At 42.5% G+C, this 20660-nt stretch overlaps 1 long non-coding RNA gene across 1 annotated transcript; it reads right to left on the bottom strand.

The window, feature by feature from the left end:
- Nucleotides 1-545: 545 nt before the first annotated feature.
- LOC147341346 (uncharacterized) lies at nt 546-4915 on the bottom strand. Its single transcript, XR_015159598.1, has 3 exons — nt 4285-4915; nt 2351-3738; nt 546-1801 (listed from the first exon to the last, which is right to left on the bottom strand). It is a non-coding gene; the product is annotated as an uncharacterized LOC147341346 (long non-coding RNA).
- Nucleotides 4916-20660: the final 15745 nt, after the last annotated feature.

Genomic DNA, 20660 nt, shown 5'->3' with positions numbered 1-20660 from the left:
CCCAGGAGACCCTCAGAATACTCTTCTAGGCCACAGTATAGGAGGGGCAGTGGCCACGTTTCCTGAGCTGTTTTTAACAGCCTAAGGCAGTGCCCAGACTGAAGCAGGAACACAAGAACTTGTCTAGCAGTGACATCTAATAGTCTGAGGAATGCTGTAAAGAAGGGTAAAGCCCCCGTTATAAAAGTCTCACCTGTGCCTGAAGGCAATGTAGTCTCATGTCTCACTCAAGGATGTGCATTTCTATCATTGGTCTTCATGCTTTGCCGATCCCAGGCAGGGACAAGTATGTGGAAGGGGAAGAAAACACTTTTTGGATACAGGAAGCTTCTCGTATTTTTCACACCACAGTGCTTTGTCCTTAATCATTATGAGCAGCTGCATCCAGTGCTGCTCTGCCCTACCCTCTGCCCACCTGCAACCCGCAGGCCTCAGAAGGAGAGACCACGGTCTATATGCCATTCCATCTTTCCTGATCAGAGACTCCTGCCCTCATGTGACCCAGTAACCTCTATAAGCCTCTCTGAAAGAAGAGACAATCAAACTGGCTGGCCAATCAGCCATGAAATCCATTTATTTCAACATGTATTCTCCCCAATTTGGGGAACATTTACCTTACCCGTTATTTCTACTACAGTAAAAACACACTGTGTCACCCCCAGATAACGATGTTGACTGGAAATGAAGTGGAGATGGAGGTGTGGGAACCACTGACTTTTGAAGCAAGAAAATATTACTTAAGAAGGCTTCTCACAGCTTCATAAATAACATCACCAGATATGGGGCCAGCTAAACCCAGCTGTAACACCCATCTACACCATATGTGGGGGGAGGAGCTCTGTTACCATGGCAATGTAATGATCCATTCTATACAACGAATGTCCCCTGCAAAATAGAGCTTTATCTATTTCTTACAAAGAGTACTCAAATCACAGGATTTGAGAAGATTAAGAAATAAACCAATGAAAAGAACTGAGGATAGTTCTTGCTTCTATTAGCCTTCGTATCAGTGGTGGTTGTGGTGGATTTCTTAATAGCATCAGCACCAGCAAAAGCACTATCATGGCCACCATCATCATCGTCATTTCCAGTAGGCTAACATGCCACTCCAAATGACTGCTGGTATCCTGATGAATCTAGTTTCTGCACATAACAGGAAAGCAGTATAAAAAAGAAAGATACCCCATTGCAAAATAATCGCCTTCAGATGCCAAATATTTCCCATTTCTCTGTCACCCACAGAAATCAGGGGCAAGCATGAGCTTGACACAGATAACTTAGATTGAAGACCTTAGATTGAAGACATTACCATTCCCACCCGAGAGAAAACATTCATTATTTGAACTTGATACAGGTAACTTGATAAATTCATTCATTGATACGGATAACTTGACACAGATAACTTGATACATTCATCGATTGAGCTTGATAAATATAATTTAGATTGAAGACCTTAGACTGAAGACATTACCATTCCCACCTGAGAGAAAACATTCATCAAATATATGCCTCAGGAGGCTAAGTGACTATGCAGGGCTAGGGAACAGCACCAGGAATAGCACAGAGGAGCCAGGTCACATCTGACCTGTACTGAGTAGCGTCCACTTGTCTTGCTCAAGACTGTCAGTTCTTGAGACTGCCGCCAATGGGCAAAACACTCTTTGCGAGTGCTCTGCCTTGTGACTGCTTCCTAAGAAGACAATAGTCAGCAGAAGTACGCATGAAAAAATTCACTGAGGCCCTTCCCCCTCCAAAGAAGAGATTCAGGATGACTGGGATGCAATGGGCAGCCAGTACAAGCCTGTGTGGAAAGGAGAGAAGGGGCCACGGTTAGTGTTAAGTTTCACAACTCTTTTGTCTAGCAGATGAGCCGGGCTTGGTCACCATCATGTCTCATGGTGACTGAACACAGGTTAGGAGAAACCTTTCTCTCAGTATTATACATTTCAGTCTGTCACCGCATGAGGAATCCACAATGACACCCATCATCCAAGGATTTAAAGTAATTTAACCCATTAAAAGTGTAAAAGAAAAGAGGATGAATGTCAATGTGCTGGGAAAAGGCCACACACTCTAGTTTCCCACCAAAAAGGAAATGTGTAATTTGAACATCGGTGGGTGAAATTCAGGACTTGTGATGCCAGCTTCTGACTCAAACTTGTACCACTAATAAACCAGAGGAACCAGAGCTGTCTGTTGAGACCGAAGGTTAGAAGGCTCTTTGAGTACATTTCTACTGAACATTTTCTCCTCCCACTTCAGTTGAGCAAATGACCTCGCCTGAATGTTGATAAATTAATCAACACAGAGAAAAGAAATAACTTAATATACAAAGAGGAAGAGTAGAAACCTTTCTGTCACTGCCAGGTAACAGTCACCCTCTGGCCAGCAGAGGGTTCACACCCTGGAAACTCTTCACAGGTGCAGGTGTGAAGCCATGTCAGCCGCCACATGAGGTGTCTAAGTTGACCAGTGCAGAATGTCACTCTCAGTAAGGAAAAGCCGAGTCCAGGGCTGCCTCTTGCTTTACAGCAGGACTAAAGACTTGTGGTTTCCAATAAGATGCTTCAGTAACTCCTGAGGTAACTTGAGGGACCAGAGAAAGGAAACAAGCGTGTAAATGAAATGATGCCAAAGTGTAAAGAGCTGGGGCAGGAAAAGGAAACGGTGGCAAGAAAAGGAGTTGAACCTAATACCATCCCTTTCTGCTCCAGCAGGTGGATTCACAAAGTGGGGGACAATATTCCTTGAGCACCAACTGTACCCGAAGTACTTAATAAAGGTTATCACACTGGATTCTCACAACATCCAAGACAGCATGCTAGAGATCCCATTGTGCAAAAGAGGGGGGAGTCAAGCTCAAATGTGATACTAAGAGAGAGCTGAGAGACTTTCAGATTCAGATACTGGAGGCTTTTTGTGTATGAAACACTTAGTATAATCCCAGCAATGTCTGCAAGGAAACACACAGCCAAGAATTACTTGAAGGGTGAAAATTTGAAGAAGTATTGATTCCTGACTTGACAATCACTTCTATTATATTCCCAGGAACCTTATCACATGTAAAAGGGGTCTGGGAATCCACCACTGACCACCACCCGCTTGGTCCACAGGTTCCATTTTAGACTTTTTCATAGACAGAAATATTTTCAATTACCTTCAGATCCATATTGTCATATTTGGGAAAATGGCACCCAGGCAGCACAAATTCCTCATTCATGTGGTTTATTTTCAACAGGCCAAGCCAGTCTATCTCTCTGCTGCCAGCTAGTACATGTATTTCCAAGCAGAATAAAAAGAGAGATCAACCCTTTGATGGTAAACCATCAAAATCATGTGATTTTGAAAACTGACATTCTAAAAGTCAATGTGTCTGCAACACAGGCAACAATGAACAGAGGATCATGATTAAGGACTGGAAAAAGATACCACTGTCTTATTTAAGGAACTGATTCAATTAACAGCTTCCACCACAGAATTAGCAAACCATGTCCAGGGAGAGACCTCGACACTGTTTTCTTAGGGACCCAGGAAAAGCATTTCAGCACCATCTTCAGTTATGCTACAGGTGACAGGAAACAAATCTTACCCTCTGCCCAGCATATTTGGCCCACATAACATAAGTTTGATCTTACGTGTCTAGTGGATCAGGCCAGTTGGTTCCAAATCCACTCTTCACTTGACAGTCCCCTAGGCTGACCAGCACTGGACTTTTCCATCACACGTCCTAGAGGAGACCTGCAAGAAGACTGCCTGTGGGTAGACAGACTAGCACAACTGCAGGAAAATCAAGTAACTTGAAAATTCATATAGGTGGGTGTCTGGGGCAAACACACCGTTTCCCTTATGTAGAGAAGCTTCCAAAAACATTGAGCTCTGGAACCCAATCATGCTACATCTTCCCATGATCAAGTAGGCCAAATGTTATGAAAGGTAACATAAGACAGAGACTGATCTTCAGAGATATGGCTGCCTCTTGAAAATGAACCACTGGTTCATCCTGCTTTAACCAAATATCACAGAGTAATTATGGAACATTACAGTGAAAGGCCATGACACTTGAAGAAGGACAGTCTCAGAGAACACCTTTTACTTTTTCTTTTCTCAGAGCTTGGGCCAGTGGACAGTTTGACATCAGTCGCTGCTGTTAAACAAGGGTTAAAAAACCAATCAGAAAATTTTTTCCTTATTTATGCAAAAAAGATAATGGAAAACTTTTACAGAAAACTTATGAAACAGCCCTGGACCTACATGTAACTGGGTTAAATGACACCAAACACTTACATTTTCGGCAGAAGATCCCAAACTCCATTAATCGCAGAGGTAGTCAGATGAAATGCATTCAGTGTCATAACACATCAAAGACAAAGTCATATGATTAATTCTGCATTTAAAAATCAACACTATGCCCCAATGTTTATTCTCAAGGATGTTTATGAAGAAGGAACAATACCAGAATATAAACAAAATTACTCTATCAAACAAGAAATTATAATACAAACTAAAGCATAATCAGAAGTGAAGTTCATTTCCTCTCAGTTGAAATTTGCACAAAACTATTTAAAGAAATACTAGGGTGCCCCAGGGACACAATTTACTGAATGCAGTGGGATGAACATGTAAAATGAAAATGTTAAGAGCATCCAGTCTTGGCTGACAAGAGGGGCTCATGCACATCCACAGTGACTGTGCACATTCGAGCACCCAGCCGGTCCATTCAATTCAGAATATGCCCACTGAAAATACGTTTATTTGAAGAGTATTTGTGAAACACGACGAAGATCGCAGTTAAGCAAAGTCAAATGATTTCAACGCCCTAAAAAGGCCCACTCCATTATAATGTATAATGAAAACAAAAGGAGAACGCTGGGTGCATGATATCCTTCTCAGTTTGAAAGAAAGCAACAGCCCAAGAGAAGGCTCTTCTCTTATTTGTAACCTTGAAACATCACCAAGTATTTTAAGGGCCATTTGTGCTTGAACAGAACGATCTTAAACACACACAAAATGCAAAACTGCTTTCAAAGGTGACTGAAGACCATGTCCAGGGTCTGTGAACAAGCCCCAAGCCGATCAAGCGGTCTGTGTACTCAATTTTCTCGTTAACATTCTCAGGATTTGTGTTCCATTTTAAGGCAAAACCACGAAGGAGACTAATCTGAAAGTTAACAAAGAAATGATATTAAACTTAAAGCCAAGTTGTTAAATGAAACACAGAACACCAAGGCAGCCAAGGTCTGTCAGCTTTCGAAATAGCGCCCGAATGCCCTCAGAGACTTACTTTCTCCTTTCACATGGAAAATAACAGAAACACTCTCAATGGTTAAGAAATGGTTAAGAAAGTTACCTAGGACTGTTACTTTATCACCATGCATGTCTCTGGGCAAATACACCCTCCTTTCTAGAGACTGTATCATGCTAGCTGCACCAAGAGTCTACTTTCTCTGATTATTTTTCTACTTACCATTCATGTACATAATCCGTATCTTTGGCTATTTGGGGACGTTTGTGTTTCCATATGAATTGTGAAATTTTTTGTTCTAGTTCTGTGTGTGTGTGTGTGCCTGCACGTGTGGAAGCCCTGACGCACACACACTTACAAAATTCATTCACATTCTCAACTTTACATAATGTGTGCAAACCTCCTAAAAAGATGTCTCCCATATTAGATCCACTCATGAATGGAATGCAAGTACCTGTTTCCCTGCATTTTTAATGTTAGATTTTTCAATCATCATTGTACATTTTATAGGGAAAGGTGCATCTTAATTTCTTTGATTTGAATGTGTCGCATAATATCCGGGGGCAGACTGAATAACATTTGAATGAAAATTATACCGGATATCCACTGCACTTCTGTAACTAGCCATTCTGTGGGTTGTCTTTTCACCTTGTTTATACTTTCCTTTGCTGTTCAAAAGCTTTTAAGTTTAATCAGGTCCCACTTGTTTACCTTTGTTTTTATCTCCATGACTCTAGGAGGTGGGTCATAGAGGATCTTGCTTTGATTTATGTCATCAAGTGTTCTGCCTATATTTCCCTCTAGGAGTTTTATTGCTTTTGGCCTTACATTTAGGTCTTAAATCCATGTTGAGTTTATCTTTGTGTATTGTATTAGGAACTGTGCTGATTTCATTCTTTTACATTTAGCTGTCCAGTTTTCTGAGCACCATTTATTGAAGAGACTGTCTTTGCCCCATTGTATATTCTTGCCTCCTATCTCAAAAATAAGTTACCTATAGGTGCATGGGCTTATTGCTGGGCTTTCTATCTTGTTCCATTGGTCTATGTTTCTGTTTTTGTGCCAGTACCATACTGTCTTGATGACTGTAGCTTTGTAGTATAACCTGAAGTCAGGAAGCGTGATTCCTCCAGCTCCATTCTTCTTTCTCAAGACTCTTTTGGCTATTTGGGGACGTTTGTGTTTCCATATGAATTGTGAAATTTTTTGTTCTAGTTCTGTGAAAAATGCCATTGGTAATTTGATAGGGATTGCATTAAATCTGCAGATTGCATTTGGTAGTATTTTCGCAATATTGAGTCTTCCTACCCAGGAACACGGAATATCTCTCCATCTGTCCATCTCATCTTCGATTTTTTTCACTAGAGTCTTATAGTTTTTATCTATAGTTCTTTCATCTCCTAAGGTAAGTTTATTCCTAGATATTTATTTTTTTGTTGCAATGGTGAATGGGATTTATTCCTTAATTGCACTTTTTGATTTTTCATTGTTAGTATATAGAAATGTAGGTGATTTCTGTGTATTGATTTTGTATCCTGCAACATTGCTAAATTCACTGATTAGCTCTAGTAATTTTTCATACTATCTTTAGGGTTTTCTATGTACAGTATCATATCATCTGCAAACAGTGAGAGCTTTACTTCTTCTTTTCTGATCTGGATTCCTTTTATTTCTTTTTCTTCTCTGATTGCTGTAGCTAGGACTTCCAGAACTATGTTGAATAATAGTGGTGAAAGTGGACACCCATGTCTACTTCCTGATCTTAGGAGGAATGCTTTCCATTTTTCACCATTGAGAAGAATGTTTGCTATAGGCTTGTCAAATATGGCCTTTCCTATGTTGAGCTTGGTTGCTTCTATGTCCTTCTTGTTCCTTCTATGTCATCCTTTCTTGAAGAGTTTTAATCATAAATAGGTGCTGAATTTTTCAAAAGCTTTTTCTGCATCTATTGAGATAATCATATGGTTTTAATCTTTCAATTTGTTAGTACGGTATATCAATTGATTGATTTCCATATAATGAAGAATCCTTGCATCCATGGAATAAACGCAACTTGATCATGGTGTATGAGCTTTTTGATGTGTTGCTGAATTCTTTTTGCTAAAAGTTTGTTGAGGATTTTTGCATGTATGTTCATCAGTGATATTGGCCTGTAATTTTCTTTTTTGTGTGTTGTCTTTGTCTGGTTTCCGTATCAGGGTGATGGTGGCCTTGTGGAATGAATTTAGAAGTGTTCCTTCCTCTGCAAATGTTTGAAAGACTTTTAGAAGGATAGGCATTAGCTCTTCTCTAAATGTTTGATAGAATTCTCCTGTGAAACCATCTGGTCCTGGGATTTTGTTTTTTGGGAGTTTTTTTTTTTTTTATCACAGCTTCAATTTTAGTGCTTGTAATTGGGTTGTTCATAATTTCTATTTCTTACTGGTTCTGTCTTGGCAGATTGAACTTTTCTAAGAATCTGTCCATTTCTTCCAGGTTATCTATTTTATTGCCATATAGTTGTTCATAATAGTTTCTTATAATCCTTTGTATTTCTGCATTGTCTGTTGTAACCTCTCCTTTTTCACTTCTAACTTTGTTGCTTTGATTCTTCTCTCTTTTTTTCTTGATGAGACTGGCTCAGAGTTTTCTTCCAAAAGGAAGAAAGAATTCAACCTTCTTCAAGGGAAGATTTCAACTTTCCTTGAAGCCTGAAAAAAGGAGACCTCAAACACAATAACTTAAAAAGAAGTGAAAAGGCAGAGAAATACTGCACAAGTGGTGGAACAAACTAGAAACACAGAAGTCAAAATAATTGAAGAGGAAATAGGAAAATTACCTGAAAAAGAATTCAGAATAATGTTTGTAAAGATGATCAAAAGCCTTGAAAACAAAATGGAGAAAATGCAAGAATCAATTAACAAAGACCTAGAAGAATTAAAGAAGAAGCATACAGAGACAAAAAATCAAAATTATTGAAATCAAAAATACTCTAGAAAGAATCAATAGCAGAATACCTGAGGCAGAAGAATGGATCAGTGAGCTGGAAGATCAAACTGTGGAAATAACTTCAGAAGAGAAGAATAAAGTAAAACGATTAAAAAGAAATGAGGACAGTGTCAGAGACCTCTGGGACCACATCAAACACACCAACATTCGAACTACAGGCTTCCCAGAAGAAGAGGAAAACAAATGGTACGACAAAGTTTTTGAAGAGATTATAGTTGAAAACTTCCCCAACATGAAAAAGGAAATAGCCGTTAAGTCCAAGAGGCAGAAAGAGTCCCATACAGGATAAACTTTCATGACTATCCCTGTGACTGAAAGTTTTGGTAATAAAACACTTGTAGGGTTCCTGATGTAGTTCGTGGAATTCACCAGCAGATGGCACTGCTCCACTACCTTTTCGAGTTAAATGACACTGTACACCCTCCCATTGACAGCGACTATCCCCACTCCCTTCCTATGCACCAAGTCCTCTCTTATCTACCCTCTCTTGTCCATATCACAATTAGTTGTGGACAGCTAATTGTCCCTTCCTCTGAGTGCCTTGGAAATACATCTTTCCCTGGAATTTCTGCTGTCTTTCAAGAAATTCACCAATGCATGCCATTGCTCCACTAAGTTCTCCAGTTATACAAGATTTCATACATTCCATTGATATCTACTACCCACTCCATTCCTGTGTCCCAGGATCTCTTTTCTTTCTTTTCTTTCCTTTAACAAAATGGCAGTTTTTGAGTGTTTTCCCATGTCGTGAAGGCCGTGGCAACACTTCTTTCTCATGGCTTTCTGTTGTAGTTCAAGGCATCCACCATCAGACTGTGCTACTCTAGCCGGTATCAAGTTATACAAGTCTCTACATGTTCCCATTGACATCTACTCCCACCACTCCTTTCCTGTGCCACCACCTCTCTTCCCTTAACACTACGGGGTGTGCTTGGGTGATTGTCCATGCCAATGAGTAAGTGAAAGTCACTCAGTCATGTCTGACTCTGCAACTCCATGGACTTTACAGTCCATGCAATTCTCCAGGCCAGAATACTTGAGTGGGTAGCGGTTCCCTTCTGCAGTGGATCTTTCCCAACCCAGGGATCGAACCCAGGTGTCCCACATTGCGGGCAGATTCTTTACCAGCTGAGCCACAAGGGAAGCCCCCGTGGCAATGAAGGTCTTGGCAACACATCCTTCCAATGGCTTTCTGTTGTAGTTCAAGGAAACTACCACCAGGTGGCGCTGCTCCACTTGGTTTTCAAGTTATGTGAAACCCTATAGGTTCTCATTGACATCTATTTCCCCCACTTCCTTCTTCCCCAATACCTCTTTTCTTTTTCTTTTCCTTGCTCTTAACAAAACAGGCTGTGCCTGAGTGACTGTCCACATCAATGAAGGTCTTGGCTATACATCTTCCCAAACGTTCTCTGCTGCAGGTGGAGGAGTCCAACAGCCTATGACATGCTCCACTAGGCTATCCGCTGATACCAGGCTCTACACCCTCACATTGACATCTATTCTACCCACTCCCTTCCTGTGCCCCAAGACCTTTTTCCCTTTTTATCTTGCCCTTAAAAAATTGTCTGTGCATGGTTGTTTCCCTGTCTCTGAAAGACGTGGCAACACAACACCTCTATGGCTTTATTATATACTAGAAGCATTCCACCAGCAAATGATGCTGTTCCACTAGGTTCTCAGGTTATACTATGCTATACACTCTCCCACTGACATGTACTACCCCACACTTTTCTGTGCTCCAAGACCTCTCCTATCTTTCTTTTCTTGTCCATATCAAATCTGGCTGTGGACGGGTGATTGTTCTTGTTGCTGAAGGCCTTAGAAACACATCTTCCCCTCGGGCTTTTGCTGTCTTTCAAGGAATTCACCAGTAGGTGGTGTAACTCCACCAATTTTTTGAGTCATAAAAAGTTCTACACACTCCCATTGACATCTACTACCACACTCCCTTCTTGTGAAACAACGTGTCCCTTCTCTTTCTTTTCTTTCCCTGAAGAAAACTGGCTGTGCTTGGGTGATTGCCCATGTCTTTGAAGGACTTGGCAACACGTCTTTCCTATGGCTTTCTGCTGTAGTTCAAGGAATTCACCAGCAGATGGCGATCCTTTAACAGGTTTTCAAGTTACGCGAGCCTCTACACTTTCCCAGTGACATATACTTCTGCCACTCCCACCCTGTGCCCTGATACTGCTCTTCTTTTTCTTTCCTTTCCTTTAACACAACTGGCTGTGCTTGGGTGACTGCCCATGTCAATGAAGGCCTTGGCAACACATCTTCTAAAATGCTTTCTGCTGCAATTCAAGGAATCCACCAATAGACGAGGCTGCTCCATTAGGTTTTCTCTACAGCCTCACATTGACATCTTGTCTACCCACTCCCTTACTTTGCCCCAAGACCTCTTTTCTCTTTCTTTTCTTGTCCTTATCGAAGCTGGCTGTGAACGGGTGATTATCCTTATCATTGAATATCTTGGCAAGACATCTTCCACAGAGGTTTCTGCAGTCGTTCAAGAAATCCACTGATAGATAGAGCTGCTCCACTAAATTTAAGAGCTATACAAGTTTCTACACTCTCCTCTTGACATTTACTACTGACTCCCTTCCTGTGCCCCAAGATGTCCCTTCTCTTTCTTTTCTTTCTCTTAACAAAACTGGCTTTGCTTGGGTGACTGTCATCATCGCTGAAGACCTTGACAGCTCAAAACACACCCTTGGCTCTCTGATATATACTAAGAAATCCAACAGCATATGGCTCTGGTCCACAGGTTTTCCAGTTATATGATGCCCTACATCCTCACATTGACATCTAGTCTACACACTCCCTTCTTGTACCCAAAGACCTCTTTTCTCTTGCCCTTAACATAAGGCGTTTAAAGGTGACTGTTCCTGTCGGTGAAGTACTTAGCAAAACAGTATACCCATGTCCTTCTGATGTACTTCAAGGAGTCCACCAGCACATGGTGCTGCTCCCCTAGAGTTTTGAGTTATACAAGGCTCTACGGACTCACATCGACATCTACTCCCCTCACTCACTTCCTGTGTGCCAAGACCTCTCTTCTCTTTCCTCTCTTCCCTTTAACAAAACTGGCTGTGCTTTGATGACTGTCTATGTGAATGAAGGCCTTGGCGACACATCTCACTCGGGGCTTGCTACTGTAGTTCAAAGAATCTACCCATAGATGGCGCTGCTCTACTAGGTTTTCCGCTGATAGGCTCAAACCTGGGTCGGGAAGATGCCCTGGAGAAGGAAATGGCAACCCACTCCAGTATTCTTGCCTGGAAAATTCCATGGATGGAGGAGCCTGGTAGGCTACAGTCCATGGGGTTGCAAAGAGTCAGACACGACTGAGCAACTTAACTTTCTTCTCTTTTCTTTTCTCCCACTTCTTTCCTGTGCCCAACATGTATCTTCCCTTTCTTCTCTTGTGCTTATCAAAACTGTCCATGCTGGATGGCTGTCCCAGTGGCTGAAGGTCTTGGTAACACAGCAACCACAAGATTTTCTGCTGTAGTTTGAGAAATCCACCAGCAGACTGCACTGGTCAACTAAGCTTTGGGGTCATAGGAGGCTCAACCAACCACCTCACACTGACATCTACCCCATCCACTCCCTTCTGTGCACCAAGACCTCTGTTCTCTTTCTTCCCTTGCTTCTATCAAAACTGGCTGTGCACAGATGACTGTCCTTGTCGCTGAATGCCTTAGCAACACAATACTCTTGTCCTTGTGGTGTAGTTCAAGGTACCAGCAGATGATGCTGCTACTCTAGGTTCTCGAGTTATATGCAGCTCTACAGCCTCACATTGACATCTACTCCCCGTCAATCTCTTTCTGCGACCCAAGACTACTCTTCTCTTTCTTCCTTGCACATAACAAATCTAGCTGTGGTTGGGTGACTGTCCATGTCGCTGGAGGCCTAGGCAAAACATCTCTCCCTGGACTTTCTGATAGACTTCAAGGAAACCACCCATACATAGTATTGTTCCATTCAGTCACCTCAGTTCAGTTCAGTCACTCAGTCATGTCCGACTCTTTGCGACCCCATGAATCGCAGCACGCCAGGCCTCCCTGTCCATCACCAACTCCCGGAGTTCACTGAGACTCACGTCCATCGAGTCAGTGATGCCATCCAGCCATCTCATCCTCTGTCGTCCCCTTCTCCTCCTGCCCCCAATCCCTCCCAGCATCAGAGTCTTTTCCAATGAGTCAACTCTTCGCATCAGGTGGCCAAAGTACTGGAGTTTCTGCTTTAGCATCATTCCTTCCAAAGAAATCCCAGGGCTGATCTCCTTCAGAATGGACTGGTTGGATCTCCTTGCAGTCCAAGGACTCTCAAGAGTCTTCTCTAACACCACAGTTCAAAAGCATCAATTCTTCGGCGCTCAGCCTTCTTCACAGTCCAACTCTCACATCCATACATGACCACAGGAAAAACCATAGCCTTGACTAGCCGGACCTTTGTTGGCAAAGTAATGTCTCTGCTTTTGAATATGCTATCTAGGTTGGACATAACTTTCCTTCCAAGGAGTAAGCGTCTTTTAATTTCATGGCTGCAGTCACCATCTGCAGTGATTTTGGAGCCCCCAAAAATAAAGTCTGACACTGTTTCCCCATCTATTTCCCATGAAGTGATGGGGCCGGATGCCATGATCTTCGTTTTCTGAATGTTGAGCTTTAAGCCAACTTTTTCACTCTCCTCTTTCACTTTCATCAAGAGGCTTTTGAGTTCCTCTTCACTTTCTGCTATAAGGATGGTGTCATCTGCATATCTGAGGTTATTGATATTTCTCCCAGCAATCTTGATTCCAGCTTGTGTTTCTTAGGTTTTCTAATAATATGAGGCTGTACAGCCTCACATTGACATCTTCTACCCACTCCCTTCCTGTGCCCAAGATCTCTCTTTTATTTCTTCTCTAGCCCTTATCAAAACTGTCTGTGCAGGGGAGTCAGACCCGGTCACTGAATGCTTTGGAACACAACACCGACCAGGCTTTCTTATATAGCTCGAGGCATCCACCAGCAAATGGCACAGCTCCACTAAGTTCTCGAGTTATATGAGGCTCTAAAGCATCACATTGACATATATCCCTACCACTCCCTTCCTGTGCCCCCAAGATCTCTCTTCTTTTTCTTTTCTTGTCCGTATCAAAACTGACTGTTCATAGATGATTGTCCCTGCCGCTGAATGCCTTGAAAACACATCTTCCTAGGGATTTCTGCTGTCTTTCAAGGAATCCACCAGTAGACGGCCCTGCTCCACTATGTTTTCCAGTGATACGATGTTCTATAACCTCACATTGACATCTCATCTACCCACAACCTTCCTCTGCACAAAGAACTCTCTTATCGGTCTTCTCTTGCCCTTCTGAAAACTGGCTGTGTACACAGTGGTCTATGTCGCTGAAGGCCTTGACAACAAAACACCCCCATGGTTCTCTGATGTATACCAAGAAATGCAACAGCATATGGGGCTGCTCCACCAGGTTTGCAAGTTATAGGAGGCTCTACAAATTCTTATTGACATCTACTCCCTCTCACTGTCTTCCTGTGCCCCAAGACATGTCTTTGTTTTCCTCTCTTGTCTTTATCAAAACTGGCTGTGCAGAGGTGACATTTCATGCCACTGCAGGCCATAGCACCAAAATAACCCATGTCTTTGTGATGTACTTCAAAGTAATCTGCAAGCAGATGGTGAAATATCACTAGGTTTTTTAGTTGCATGGGGCTGTACAAGCAACTATTGACATCTACTTCCCCCAGTCCCTTCCTGTGACCCAAAACCTCTCTTCTCTTTCTTTTCTTGCCCTTATAAAAACTGGTTGTGCACGGAAGACTGACTCTTTGACTTAAAGACTTAGAAACACAACACTCCAACTGCTTTCTGATGTAGAATTTATCAACCAGAAGATGGCAGTGCTCCACTCCGTTTTTAAGTTCTATGAGGCTCTAGCCTAACATTGACATCTATTCTTCCCACCCCCTTCCTGTGGCGAAACCCCTCTCCTCTTTCTCCTCTTGCTCTTATCAAAACTGTCTGTGAAGGATGACTGTCCCTGTGCCTGAAGGCCTTGCCAACACAACAACTTCAGAGCATTTTGCTGTAGTTCAGGTGGGTGGAGTTGGATCTCTTCTCTCTGGAATGCAATGAAGTGTCCAGTAGTGAGTTTGGGGGTATCTATGGGTTTGGTATGTATTGGGCAGGGCATCGATTAATGTTCAGGGTCGCGTTCCTGTTCTGCTGGAGAATTAACCTGGTGTGTCTTGCACTGGAACTTGTTGGCTCTTGAGTGGGGCTTGGTTGCAGTGTAGGTATGGAGACTTTTGGGTGAGCTCTTGTTTATTAATGTTCCCTGGAGTCAGGAGTTCTCTGATGTTCTAAAGTTCTGGAGTTGGGCCTCCTGCCTCTGGGTTTTGGTCCTCCTCTTACAGTAGCCTCCAGACTTCTCTATCCATACAGCACAGAAGATAAAACCCCTAGGTTAATGGTGAAACAACTCTCCACAGCCAGGAATACCCAGAGAGATTCACAGAGTTATATAGAGAAGAGATGAGGGAGGAGGGAGATAGAAGTGATCATGAGGAGAAAAGGGAGAGTCAAAAGTGGAGAGAGCAATCAAGCCAGTAATCATATCCCTAAGTGAAAATGGATACTGAAGATTAGATTCTTAAAGGTACAAAATTGATAACAAATATCAAAAAGCAAAGTTTAAAAACCTAGAAGTTAGACTCTCAAAAACACAATATAAAAAATATGAAACAAAGTCAATCACAAAAATTGAAAAATATATATGGAATTGATTTTTAAAATAGGGGTTTTTTAATATAAATTTATTTATTTTAATTAAAGGCTAATTACTTTACAACATTGTATTGATTTTGCCATACATCAACATGAATCCGCCACAGGTGTACACGTGTTCCCCATCCTGAACACCCCTCCCACATCCCTCCCCGTACCATCCCTCTGGGTCATCCCAGTGCACCAGCCCAGAGCATCCTGTATCATGCATTGAACCTGGACTGGCGATTTGTTTCACATATGATATTATACATGTTTCAATGCCATTCTCCCAAATCTTCCCACCCTCGCCCTCTCCCACAGAGTCCAAAAGACTGTTCTATACATTTGTGTCTCTTTTGCTGTCTCACATACAAGGTTATTGTTACCATCTCTCTAAATTCCGTATATATGTGTTAGTATACTGTATTGGTGTTTTTCTTTCTGGCTTACTTCACTCTGTATAATAGGCTCCAGTTTCATCCACCTCATTAGAACTGATTCAAATGTATTCATTTTAATGGCTGAGTAATACTCCATTGTGTATATGTACCACAGCTTTCTTATCCATTCGTCTGCTGATGGACATCTAGGTTGCTTCCATGTCCTGGCTATTATAAACAGTGCTGCGATGAACATTGGGGGTACACGTGTCTCTTTCAATTCTGGTTTCGCCCAGCAGTGGGATTGCTGGGTCGTATGGCAGTTCTATTTCTATTTTAAGGAATCTCCACACTGTTCTCCATAGTGGCTGTACTAGTTTGCATTCCCACCAACAGTGTAAGAGGGTTCCCTTTTCTCCACATCCTCTCCAGCATTTATTGCTTGTAGACTTTTGGATAGCAGCCATTCTGACTGGCGTGAAATGGTACCTCATTGTGGTTTGATTTGCATTTCTCTGATAATGAATGATGTTGAGCATCTTTTCATGTGTTTGTTAGCCATCTGTATGTCTTCTTTGGAGAAATGTCTATTTAGTTCTTTGGCCCACTTTTTGATTGGGTCGTTTATTTTTCTGGAACTGAGCTGCAGGAGTTGCTTGTATATTTTTGAGATTAATTCTTTGTCAGTTGCTTCATTTGCTATTATTTTCTGCCATTTTGAAGGCTGTCTTTTCACCTTGCTTATAGTTTCCTTTATTGTACAGAAGCTTTTAAGTTTAATTAGGTCCCATTTGTTTATTTTTGCTTTTATTTCCATTACTCTGGGAGGTGTGTCATAGAGGATCCTACTGTGATTTATGTAAGGGAGTGCTTTGAATATGTTCTCCTCTAGGAATGTTATAGTTTCTAGTCCTGCATTTGAATCTTTAATCCATTTTGAGTTTATTTTTGTGTATGGTGTTAGAAAGTGTTCTAGTTTCATTCTTTTACAAGTGGTTGACCAGTTTTCCCAGCACCACTTGTTGAAGAGATTGTCTTTAAAAATAGGGCTTTTTTTAAAGAAAGGTTATAGGCTATAAAATGAAAGTTAAAGGAGTAATAAAGAATCAAAATTTTTAAAACTCTAAACATGATAATAGTAAAAATATATCTAGGTATTTCTCTAGAGCTGTTGTGGCCAGTGTGGGGTCAGTTCAGTGTCAGATAATCCCTTATTCTGGCTTGTACTTGTTCTCAAAAGGTCTATAGGTGCCTCTCAAGTGCACAGTCTCGGCATTAACTGCAGGGTTTTAATCTGTTGCACCTGTCACTTCCAGAGTGGTTCCCCCTTTGTTTATTTTGGCTTCCTCTGTTTGCAAGTCTCTTCCATGTCTAATTTCTGCCCTGATACAAGGGGGCGAAGTGGCCCCTTATTTAGGCTCACTTGTTTAGTTGTGTTGTGGGGAGGGAGGGGCACTGCAAACAAATACCACTGGCATGTGTGGGGAGTGCTTGCAGTGGATGGACCACACTGGGTTTGCCACAGCCCAAGGTGGCGTGTCCTTCCTGGGTCCACGCTGCTCAGGCTCCAGGGTGCTCTGCAAGGGAATTGTCCCAAGTGGGCCCTGTGTTTTATTCACTTCCCAGGTCTAAGCCATTCAGGTTCTCAGGTGCTCCACAAGGCCACAGACCCAGAAGGGCTGTGAGTTTTGTGCCCTTCCCTGGTCCAACCCACTCAGGAGACTGGGTGCTTGGCGAGCACCCGGTGGGCCATGAGTTTTATGCACTTCCCCGGTCTGGCTGCTTGGTTTCCCAGGTGAGGGTACAGTTCCAGGTGTGCTGTGTGACTCCTCTGGGGAGCTGATCTCAGGCCGTGACACTTCTGGCAGATGTGAACTGCCCAGGATTCCAGGAAGACACGGTTAGCAACTGGGAGCCTGCTCACAGTTTGGTGGAAGCTGCAGTCTCTGGGGCCAAGAGGGCAGCAGCCCCTTGCCCTCTGGCTCTGGCTGTCACACAGCTGCCTCTCTGGCTCTGGGGAGGGAAGGCCCTAAACAGCAACGGGCTTGTTCTCCTTGTTCTCTAGGGCACAACCCTTTGTTCTCTGAGCATGCCAGGGGTCACCATATGGCATTAGAGCCTTTCGTAGGAAAGGTCCTTTTTTTTTTTTCTTGTCTCATTCGCAATCCCAAGGTTTGGGTTGTTATGTCGCATTAACTCCCTCAGATTGTCCTCAGGGCATTCAAGTCTGGTCCTTACCCTAAGGACCGATGAATCAGCCCATGCTTCCCTGCCCAGGCCCCACTCACTGCTGCCAGATGTGAACTTCTGAGCTGCTTCTCCACAAATATTCGTGGTTAGGCACGTATTCTATGGGTGTTTTTTTTTCAGTTATGTTACCCTCTGAGATCCCAAAGCTCCCCACTGACGTGCCCATGAGAGGGTTTTCTGTTGTGTGTAAACTTCTCCTTCTTCACCCCTCCCTCCCCAGGATGGGTCTCTGTTCCTAAATCCTTTGTTTCTGTTTTTGTCTTTTATATTTTGTCCTACCTCCTTTTGAAAAGATTGGGCTGCCTTTCTGGGTGCCTGGTGTCCTCCACCAGCGTTCAGAAGTTGTTTTGTAGAAGTTGCTCAACATTCAAATGATCTTTTGATGAATTTGGGGGGAATAAAGTGGTCTCCCTGGCCTATTCCTCTGCCGCCTTGGGACCTCCCCCCACAAAAAATTCATGAAATAAATAATATTTAGATCTACATCCTCACCCCAGGGACAAAGGCACCTGAGCCATTCACATTCAGTCAGTCTTGTCCAACCCTTTGTGACCCCATGGACTGTAGACCCAAGGCTCCTCTGTCCATGGGATTCCCCAGGCAAGAACACTGGAGTGAGTTGCCATTTCCTCCTCCAAGGGATCTTCTTCACCCAGGGATCGAACCTGCATCTCCTACACAATAGGCAGATTCTTTACCACTGAGCAACCTGTGAGCTTCCTCAAAGCCACCAGAGGAGTCCTCCTATTGTACACTCCTGTCCAGTCCATCTTCCTGCTGCTTCCTACTATGGTGAGGCTTTCTTTTTTGTGTGTAAATTATGTTTTATTGAAAGTATCTTTCATTCATTGCAGATGCTTTCTGTGTTATGCCACGTGTTTTAACATCAAAGGTTAAATTATTTTTTACATGCAAGGAGTGGAAATAGTTTTCCCCACATGGGATTACTGATTATAAGATGATGACACATCACATGGGTTGTGTGTTTTTAAATTGAATAGCTAGCTAACTGTCTTAATTATATTTCCTCCCAAACCACGAACTGAGTAGTAACTGAACACATTCAAAGCTGAGAGGATTAAAAATGCAAAAACAAGTCCTCAGATCCAGTTACCAGAGCCCTGCTACATACTGGCTAATCAATACCAGGGAGATGGAAGACATTCTGATAACACCACTTGGAGCATTTATCTCAAGTAAGATAAGGCTTTTTTTTTTTTTTTTTTTTTTAGTAAATCATAATAATAAAGACCAGAACTTTGGTGCTTAGAAGAATAAAGACCAGAACTTTGATGCTGAGAAGGTCAAACTTAGATTAATTTTAAATGAGAACCATCTAATAAACTCAATCTGTTTGTTACAGCAGCACCCACAGTGAACAGAGGAACACAAATAGACTGGAAAAAGATGCTACTGACCAGTGAGAGGAGTAGGTTGTCTCTACTATGGAGCAAATCAGCAATGCCCTGGAGTGACCCTACCCCTACTGTTAGTTCCTGTCTCTAGAGACCCAGGGAATGCATTTCAGCACCAACTTTAGTGATGGCACAGAGGATAGGAGAGAATTGCTGCCTCTGCCAGTACTCCTACCTCCCTAAATAGAGATGTACTACTTTTCTGGCTGGTCTTGACAATTAGGTCTGGCTCCACTTTCTTCACAAGTCCCTAGGCTAACCAGTATTGAATTTTTCCAACAACAGGTCCTGAAAAATTGACTATTGTGCATGCTCTGTACACGTAACTATCGCTGTGTGCTATGTGTACCAGAAGACTGGAACTCACAGACTGGGTTCCCTCAGCCTCTGGCTGGTGGTTGGGTTTGGTCAACGGTAAGCAACTTCACGAATTCCAAGGATGGGGGAGGGGAGCGGCCAAAGTGTTTAATCCCTACCACAACCCTGAATTGTCATTATTGTCACCAGACCAAACTTGGGTCCATCCATCCACAGGCAGTCAAGCCAGAATACTAACACCAGGTTGTGGTGAAGGAAAATGCAGCATTTTTCCTAAGGGTTCCAATACAAGGATGACAAGTGCATCCTAATTTAAAACCCTGAATTCCCCAGAAGGTTGCAGCATAGCATTTTTAAAGGCCAAGTGAGGGAGGCATGTGTCAGGGCCTATGATCAGCTTGTGCACAATTCTCTGCTTGGCTGGTGGTGATCAATTCTTAGGCGCCAGAAGGTCTAGGGGCTAGTGATCATGATCCTCAAGCAGTTAATTTCATCCATTTGATTTTGGTGGGTTTAGCATCGGAAAAACTCAGGAAATTTGCATCACATAGCATCATCTAGGTACTTCAGAGAGAAACTAAAGTAAAGGATATGGGGGAGGGGTATGGCCCCATAGGGTCCTACTCAGTTCCACTGTGTCTCTCGCAGTGGCTGTGTCCCTCCGCAATTGTGGCTCCTGGTGAGTGCCCCTTCCTCTATGAATCTGTAATGACAGAAACTAGATCGGTGGTTGATGAGAAGTGGGAAGCAGGAAAGGACAGGAGGAAGAAATTACAAAGGGGCCTGAGAAGACCTGTGGGTGATGGATACATTCACTTGATTGTACTGATTGATAGTTTCAAGTGGGCATACATACTTTAATAGTTATTAAATCATATACTTTAAATATATTCCTTATATTGTGAGTCAATTTTAGTTCAATAAAAGTGGCTAAAAAAATAAAATGAACATTCTCTTTTATTTCATGCCATATGCACACATTATTTGGCCAGACCAGGCAAATTCTCTCCTGTGTGCAGACAACTCCAGTGGGCCCACCTGCCTACTCTCTTGGCAGTCCTTTGCACCATGAGCAAGAAGTGCCCAGCCACCACTGCAGCAGAGCAGGGGAAACCAAAAATTATTTTGAAGTGTGTAACAGATCAAAGTGTAAAACTAAAAGAACTAAAAAACAAGGCTTAGGAGGTCTTGGCAACTTTTTAACATGCACAGATTTCTTACATAGCATCAAAAACCATGAACCATAAAGAAAACACTGATAAATTTCATCAAAATTTGAAAGAA

The sequence above is a fragment of the Bos grunniens genome, chromosome X (genome assembly GCF_055505025.1).
Source record: "Bos grunniens cultivar Pamir isolate PY7600 chromosome X, Bosgru_T2T1.0, whole genome shotgun sequence".
Classification (NCBI taxonomy): domain Eukaryota; kingdom Metazoa; phylum Chordata; class Mammalia; order Artiodactyla; family Bovidae; genus Bos; species Bos grunniens.
The sequence above is the reverse complement of the archived record's forward strand: the minus strand, read 5'-3'. Positions and strand labels throughout refer to the sequence as shown.